Source organism: Palaemon carinicauda, chromosome 11, assembly GCF_036898095.1.
Source record: "Palaemon carinicauda isolate YSFRI2023 chromosome 11, ASM3689809v2, whole genome shotgun sequence".
In the NCBI taxonomy this organism is placed as follows: domain Eukaryota; kingdom Metazoa; phylum Arthropoda; class Malacostraca; order Decapoda; family Palaemonidae; genus Palaemon; species Palaemon carinicauda.
In genome coordinates this window covers 101,483,079-101,492,035 of record NC_090735.1, presented here as the reverse complement: position 1 = coordinate 101,492,035, position 8,957 = coordinate 101,483,079, and the positions used below count along the sequence as shown (strand labels likewise).

Here is an 8,957-nt window from a genome sequence, read left to right as displayed (position 1 = left end):
TGAACCGCCTCCTAACGTTTTTAATTTATTCTGGTCCGTGTGAGTTTGTGATATTCAGTAACAATCCAAAAGTCAATTCATTGGAGAGATGAGGAAAGAGTCTAAGATAAAGAGGATTTATAAACAGTAGAATTTTATATATATATATATATATATATATATATATATATATATATATATATATATATATATATATATATATATATATATATATATATATATATATATATATAGAAAACACAGGAAAAGTGTAGTTGAAGGATAATGATATTTTTGAGAAGAAAAATTCTTTGTGGAATTTACATAGATATATAAAAACTATGATTAGTGAATTTAATGATAAATTTTGAAGGGAGGATAAAGGTACAGAGAATATGATGGGTGTTGAGGGTCTTGACGAAGTTGCAAATTCTGTTCAACTAATAGTCTTATAGTTGGAGGTACTCTTTTTTCCAGCACAAGGACATCCACAAATATTTATGGACACCACCATGTGGCAATTAAAAAAAAAAAAAAAAAAACAGATAGATCACATATATAAAGAGATAAGTAGGACTCTGAGAAATAGAAAATATAGAGTTGCACACTAAAATTATAACTGAAGGCACCCAACAGAAATGTAAATAGAATACCTAGGTTTGATACCACTACCTTTTAGAAGATGGGCACAGACAAACATTCGCAATTGAATGTAGAAATAGATTTGAAGTCTTAGAGACCTCATAATACTGCTAGGGTGCCACAGCCCACCCTCCCCCGTTATCCACCACAGATGAAGCTTCATAATGCTGAATCCCCTACTGCTGCTACCTCCGCGTTCATCTAAGGCACCGGAGGAAGCAGCAGGGCCTAAGCTATGATTAAAAAACTCAAGAGATTGAAAGCCCCCGGATAGGACTTAATAACTCCCGAGATGATACTGGCTGAAAATAAGGCAACCCTCAGAATACTTACAAGATTATTTTGTAGAATGTGGTATGAAGAGACAAAACCTGATGAGCGGGAGTTAGGAGTAAAAAAAAAATTGAGACCTAACTGATTGCAATAATTACTGAGGCATCACACTTACGCCAGTTATCATGAAAATATATGGTATGCTTATTCTAAAACGATTAGAGAGAAAGACTTATGAGAATCTGAGAGAAGAACAAGCAGGATCTAGAAAAGGGTAGAAGTTATACTGACCAAATTTTAATTTTGAGACAAGTTGTACAGCAATTCCTTCAAAGTAAAAATCCACTTTTGATGCCATTAGTGGACTATGAAAAAGCCTTTGACAGTGCTCACCGGCAAATGTTGTGGAGAGTACGTTAATTTGGAATTGTTCTCATTAAGTCTTCATGAGCATAGGAAGAGCAAAGTTAATGTTAGTGGAGTCCTATTAAATGAATTTCCAGTGAACATTGTAGTTCTTATGTTGTTTATCCTCTTCATGGATTTTGTAATGGGTAGAACAGTTGGAGATGGTAGAGAAGGATTGGACTGGAAATTAGCATACCTAGAGTATGCCGGTGACGCTGTCCTTATTAATAAGAACACCATAGGATTTGTAAAGCTTGCTTATAAAAATATATGAAATTATACATTAGGTTGGACTCAAGATAAATAGAAGACAGATGATGAGAACGGAATATGCAATGGAAGAAGAAATACCGTTGAAAGAAAGGATTTTTGAGATGGAATCATTTAATTATCAATGAACTATGATCTCTAATACAACGTCTTTGAATTGGCGTTTAATGAAAGATTGCAAAAGGGAAATCAGATATGTTAAGGTTGAGTAAAGTTTGCAAATCAAATCGCCTGGAATTACATATGAAAATCAGTCTATATATTAGTTCAGTGAGATCTGTGTTACAGTATGGAAATTAGTCCAATGAAATAATCTCCAACAGATTTAGTAGATTTGAGAACAGAGCCCTCAGAAGAATATTGGGATTTGAATGACAGGACAGGATTAGAAATGAAACCATAAGAGAGATTATTTGTGTGCCATATGTGTATGAGATTATAGTGAGAGGTAGATGGAGATGGTTTAAGCATGCTCTTCCCGCTCCCCAAGAGAGATTAGTGCACCAGACGTTTCACAGAGCTCCTCAAGGCACTAGGAGTGTTGGAGGACCCAGACCTACATGGCTGAGGACTATGAAGCGGTAAGTAGATGATGAATGGAGAAGTATTGAATTAAAAGCTCAAGATAGAGATGACTGGCGAAAACTAATCTGGGCTCTTTGCGTCAATATGCGTTGGAGGAGATAATGATGGTGATAACTTCAGATATGTTTACAAACACGGCATGCATAATAATAGTAACCTTAATATGAGAGCAATATGGGAGTCATAGAAAAAAAAATCCCTGAATAATTGTGTTTGAATTGTCAACCCTGAGCTCATAAGTTGGACGATATGGTTGGAAATCTCAACTCCTTGTCATAAGTAGAGCCCAGAGTTGGAATTGTCAACCCTACTATTTATAAGATTGACAAAACGGTTGTAGCTCCTATCCCTCCTTCTCACAAAATGATTAACCCCATTAAAATTGTCAACATTCTTACTCATAAGTTAGTCAATAATATTGAAATTGTTAACCTTTCCTGCTCATAAGCTAAGCAATAAGACTGAAGTTTTCAACCCCTATATCATAAACTGGATAAAGATTTTAAATTATTAAAACTACTTATAAGGAAAACGATAGATTGGGTCTATTATCTACACAACTCATAAGCTTGACAAGGTTGTTGGAGTTATCACCCTTCTACTCATAATACCGTATAAACAATGGGGTTAGAGTTGTCCACACCTCTACCATAAAAGTCTAAAGGTTTAAAGGTCAAACATGAATGGCAGAAGTAATGGATAGGACAGAACAATGGCCTAGAGTAGACACTCACCAAATATAGATATGATCAGTGCCCAAATCCTCTTTCCATGAAAATAGGACCAGGAAGGCCCCAGCAATGGCTGCTGATGTCTCAGTAGGTAGGTCTATAGGCTTCTGAAACTCCCATCTCTACCTCGCAATGATGGTGAGGTTTCAGACTACACAAAGACCATTGAGCTTGAGCTGGTCTCCAACTCCCATCCAGCAGAATACCAAGCAGTGACGTTTCCTTTAGGCCCCACAAGCTGACCATTGCAGTTGGAATACACAATCCCCTTACTAACAAGCAGGAATTCATGGTTAGAGTTGTCATAATCTAACTAGTTGAATATAGTTGTGTAACCCCCACTCCCTCCACACATTCGTAAGCAGCCTACTGGGACCCCTTTACTCATAAGTTTGAAAATATGGTTTGAGTTATTACCCTCCTCTTCATAGCCAAGCCAATAAAGTTGGAACTGTCTCTCCACCCATTACTTAAAAGTTAACACTGCTACTGATAAGCAAGATCATAGGGCTTGAGTTGGTAACCTGTCCCGGACTACCCATAAGCTGGACAATAGGATGGATTTGGCAACCTTCTTACACATAAACTGACCAATAGGATGGAGTTGCCAACCTTCTTACTAATAACCTGGCCAATAGGATGGAGTTGACAACCTTCTTTCTCATAAACTGGCCAATAGGATGGAGTTGATAACCTTCCTACTCATAAACGGACCAATATAATGGAATTGAGAACCTTCCTACTCACAAGCCTACCAAAAGAGGTTTTTAGAAAACTTAGAGTGTCTCTCAAAAGATTCGGTAGCAATATTGAAAAGAATTTACATTTGTTGATAAGCTTGTGAAAAGAGTTAGATATTTGGATTATTACATATAGACCTGAAAAGGAAATTCTTCCAGTAATTCTTAAGCTTCATACTTTTCATAATAATCAATTGAAATCTTATTAAAGAAGACATTATTGAAATTTGATCATGTTGATTTGATAGTTTTACTTGTCATATACCAGGTACTAATATGTCTATCTGAGCAACAAAAAATCACTAGAACATTTCAAATTTTCTCGAGAGCAGCAACAAATATCAATGACTTCGAAATGTTCAAGAACACATGTGGCAGACAGGGGTATTCGATGATTTTCGATTGTTGTGGACCAAGAGTTTATTAATTATCTACTCATTCTTCCTTGCTAAAGAAATATTCTTTTTACAAAGTAATACAGAAATTGCTTAAAATACCTTCTGGAAATTATTGCCCTTTTCCAGCTGGAAATAAAACCACTCTTGTTCAGAGAAACTAACGCCTCGCATATCGACTTGAGTCACCAAGAAGGATCCAGTAGCTATAAGTTGTAGTAGCAATGTGAACCCTTGGAATGACTCTCCAGGTTTAAGAAAAAAAGTATCGCCTTCTAACTGTGACCGAGGCAACAAGAGCTGTTGAATTCTGCACGCAAACTAAAAAGTTGAAACGGGGAGCAATGTTAGTCTCTAAACATGCTGACTTTTAATCAATAGATTCTAGAACATATAAAAAGAGCTAGTATGTAACCTCATTAATGAAAGCATTTTCAATATTTTGAAGTACTTTCTGGTTATCAACATGCTTGATATATTTCCAATTGATGATGTAGATTGATTTACTTATATTTCATATCTTCAGTTTTACGCTACATTCAAGTTTAGTAACTGAACAGTTTGATTCAATAAACCAGCTATTATGAACAGGAACAGTCTTACCTGGAGGCCTACGCTCGCAACTGAAAACCACATCAGCTGAAGTACTCTGCATCCATGTTAACCGAAGTGGAGGCTGCAGAGGTATTTGTATCAATATTGTTTCGAAGTTACCTAAAGGCACCTCTGGGTCGAAAGTCACCTCGATCATGGATCCACATTGAGTATCTTGTCCTATGCAACTTTTCACATATAAATGAATATTTATCCAGATGCCACTAATCCTCACTCTCTTATAAGTGTAACTCTTTGTAGTCGGGCACTCAATTCCGAACTCCATGTTATCTCCCTCACGCTTCAGCTTTAACCTGCATTGAGTGGTCGTCGAGTCTGTAACTACAGGGGATGCATCCCAAGATTTTTCGCTGGAAAAGATGCTCAGGAGCATTGACTCTTCAAGTGTTTGAGATATGGACTCGTTGTTTGACCGGAGGTTCAGTATTTCACAATCTGTGTGAGAAAAGGAAGAGACCGCCAAAACAATTGATTGGATTTGTTCTTGGGAAGAAATCATGTTATATGTGTTATGTATTCATTTCAGAAAAGTATGTTTTCAAGACTTTTGAATGAAATATGAATCAAGGACGCAGGGCTTTTGGAGGTGCAAGATTTAATCTATCTTTATTTTGTTTTTTCTCATTGATAGCAATGTTTTATCTAACTCTCCAGCGATTTGTTGGTTTCTTGATTACTTAAAGATAAATAAAATATCTTAATATCCTGAAATCTGAATCAGATGCGTAAGAATTATTTAATCTATAATGAATTACATTTAATTAACGAGAAGACCAAAAATCAAAATAAGACCATCAGATGAAATATATAAAAGTGATGAACAAATTTAAACATAAAAGACAATATACAAAAATTATACGATTCGATCTTCCGAATGTTATTGATGCTAAGCCAGACCTACTCAGTGCATAGTGTGTTTAGTGCAGATTTTACTAAACTGAAGCTACATTTGATTGCTCCCTTGCAATACCATAATTATGTAATTTAGGCTAAACTTCTATTTTCTAGCATTCATGCAGAATTTATTCCTAAGCCTAAGTAACTATTGTTGTGGAAATCCATCAACAATGAGATTTTTCTCTAAGGAAAACTCTTTGGAATCTCATTGATAAATTTGATAAAGATCAAGCTTTCTTCAAAGCTATTTTCATGAATTTTTTGTAAAAGAAAAAAAAAATTTCCTAATCTTCATATTAGTGGTTTTTGGATTTTATTTTTTATTTTTTTCTAATTCATATCCAAATGAATATACTGCCATTATATAAAGCTAAAGATTTCTTTGTAGGGATCCCTGGATGAATGCCAATAGTTATTGGGTGAAACAGCTGTCGGCAAAAGTTGAATAAATGGAATAACAGTTAACAGTAACAAATTCTATCTTTTCCTTGAACTCTAGCCCTGAAGACAAAAAAAAAAAATAAATAAATAAACAATACAAAATGTTAAAAAAAATAATTGAAATAACCTTCGTCAGAAATCCTTTGGGATTTAATGAATATATATATATATATATATATATATATATATATATATATATATATATATATATATATATATATATATATATATATATATATATATATATATATATATATATATATTATCATCATATTTCGTTACTAGTCCACTACAGAACAAAGGCCTCAGATATGTCGTTCCAAATGCTTCTGTTTATGGTCTTTCTATATCAGTCCAGACTCACAAAATTTCTTAGTCCGGCAATCCATCGTTTTCTCTTCCTTCCTCTGCTTATCCTTAATGTCCCTGTGTTATCTGTCGTTCTCATTATATATCCTGCTAGTGACCATTGATTTTTCTTACATGTTGTTGGAATATCCTCTACTTTAGTTTGCTCTCGAATCCATATTGCTCTTTTTCTCTCTCTTAGTGTTACTCTTATCATTATTCTTTCCATAGGTCTCTGAATTGTAACTAACTTATCTTTTAAGGCTTTAGTAAGACTGCAAGTTTTTGATGCATAAGTTTGTACCGCAAGTGTTTCGCACACACTTGTACACTGTAATGGTATTTTCTTTTTTATTGTACATCTCACTCTACACCTCACTGTTCTTTTCATGAATTGATGTGTTTGAATTTTTGTGACCTGCTTCCACTGAAACTTATATAAAAGCTCACTTTCCGTTGAAATAAAGTTAGGTGTATCCACATAACCACTCAGTTACAATCTAACTGCTCGCTCGCACATTGGTGACCAAAGGAGTATCCACACCTTCCTGCCTTCCCCCTCACTGGAGTGACCTACTGTTTGAAGATACCGCCCACTGAACCTGCCTTTTCGGCAAATGCCGCCTCAATGAGACTGCCTCCCTTTGTCAGCGGAAAAGCGTTCACCTGGTTCCAGTGCGCTCAAGTCCAATTTCCCATCTAGGGCATGACTTAGTCAAGCACCAAAGCAGATTATGTTCTCGTGGCAATCTCAGAAGACATTTTCCCAGAAATCTCCGATTGGCTGTGTGAGCAAGGAGACACCCCAATAGCGTACAGCGTCCTTAAAAAACACCTCCTGGAGCAGTACTCACCATTGCCAGCTACCCGCATAACACCACTTTTTCAATACTTTTAACAACCATTGGAGAGCCTAAAGACATCACTCATTCTCCAAGAAATGACCAATATCGCTCGTCTACAACTTGCTGCAGACGTCTCTTCTCATTTGGTGACCCTACTACTGTATGTGCCCTTAGGGTACGACGCTTACCCAAGCCTGAATGAGCTGCCATACACGATATCAACATTTTGCACATGAAGTACCTGATGATCAAAGTCGACGCCCTTATGGGTAGCCACTTCTCCACATTGAAGACCTCCAGCAATGCCTCCACTCCTGACGAAGAGGACATATATTCAACATTGACCAAAGCTGATTTGAATGAGGTAGGACACAGATGACCACCCCGTGACGTGATGGAGCGGCAACAATAACGCCTACCACCCACCGCTCGCTCATCCCTCAACTAACGACCTCTCAAGCAACTTACTGGCACCCATCGGCTCCAGGTATGCTACTACCACTCCAGATTTGAGGCTGCTGCGAAAAAAAGCTCAAACGGTTATCAGTGACCAAAAATACATGTAAGTAGGCCATCCCTTGTAGCAGTAACCTCCTCTGTCCCTGATATTTTATGTTTACATGATGCAGGTACGGGCATGCAATTTTTGGTAACTACGGGTGCTTGCCCTTCTTTTCTGCTAAAACCACTCGCCAGGACACGGCGTAGTCTCTCTAAAACTGCCGAAGTCCGTTTAGAAACATCCAGTGGATCTGTGATCCCCACCAAAAGTTACAAGAACCTAACATTATTGTTTGGAAGCATCTATTATCACTGAAAGATTCTTGTTGCTAATATCACATTGTCAATCCTCGATTCAGATTTCCTTTCACATTACCACCTCCTGGTTGATATTACTCACCGATGACTAGTCAACGCAGGCTCTTACTTATCCATACCTCTTCAATCCAACCCCTTCGACATGGCTCTTCACATCAGTGCACCTACTGATACCTACCCCCACCTCCTAACGTCGTACCTAAAAGTCTTCCATCAAGAACTTCGCCAAATGCCATGGTTCCCACCAAACATGGTACTTATCACCATATCGAGATGACGGGGCCCCCACTGTTCGGCAGATTCAGGCATTTGGCACCGGTTCGTCTGGCAGCTGGTAAACTATCGTTCGCCTAAATGGAGGATTGCAGGCGTTTGGACATGCATACAGAACCGGATCACTACCCCTTCCCAAACATCACCAACACAAGTATCTACTTGCACAAATCAAAGGTTTTCTGCACGCTCGACCTCCTGAAGGGGTATCATCCGGTGTCCAAAAACCCCGAAGACATCTCCAAGACTGCCATCACCTCTCTCTTTGATACATACACCTCCAATTACTCCTGTTTGGCCCTTTGTAATGCTGGGGCCACTTTTCAATGTCTCATGTGTATGTTACGTGGACAACTTACTTGTGCTTTCTTCATCTAAAAAGAAAGACTTCCATCACCTACGCATCATACTCGACCACCTACAACAGAATGGCCTTGTAGTCGGGTTCGACTAGTATACCTTTGTCGCCAACGAAGTATGGCTCTTAAGGCGCCGCATCATTCCTGAAACAATCCACCCACTCCCTGAGAAATTAGCAGCCGGTTAGACTTCCTCACGCCGCATCATTCCTGAAACAATCCACCCACTCCCTGAGAAATTAGCAGCCGGTTAGACTTCCTCACGCCCTCGACCGTCAAAGCACTGCAAGAATTCTAGGGTATGATAAGCTATTATTACCCTTTCCTGCCAGCCACC

At 37.8% G+C, this 8,957-nt stretch overlaps 1 pseudogene; it reads right to left on the bottom strand.

Moving 5' to 3' along the window:
- The window catches only part of LOC137649409 (uncharacterized), a 23,587-nt pseudogene extending 15,363 nt beyond the window's left edge, over positions 1 to 8,224 (bottom strand).
- Positions 8,225 to 8,957: the final 733 nt, after the last annotated feature.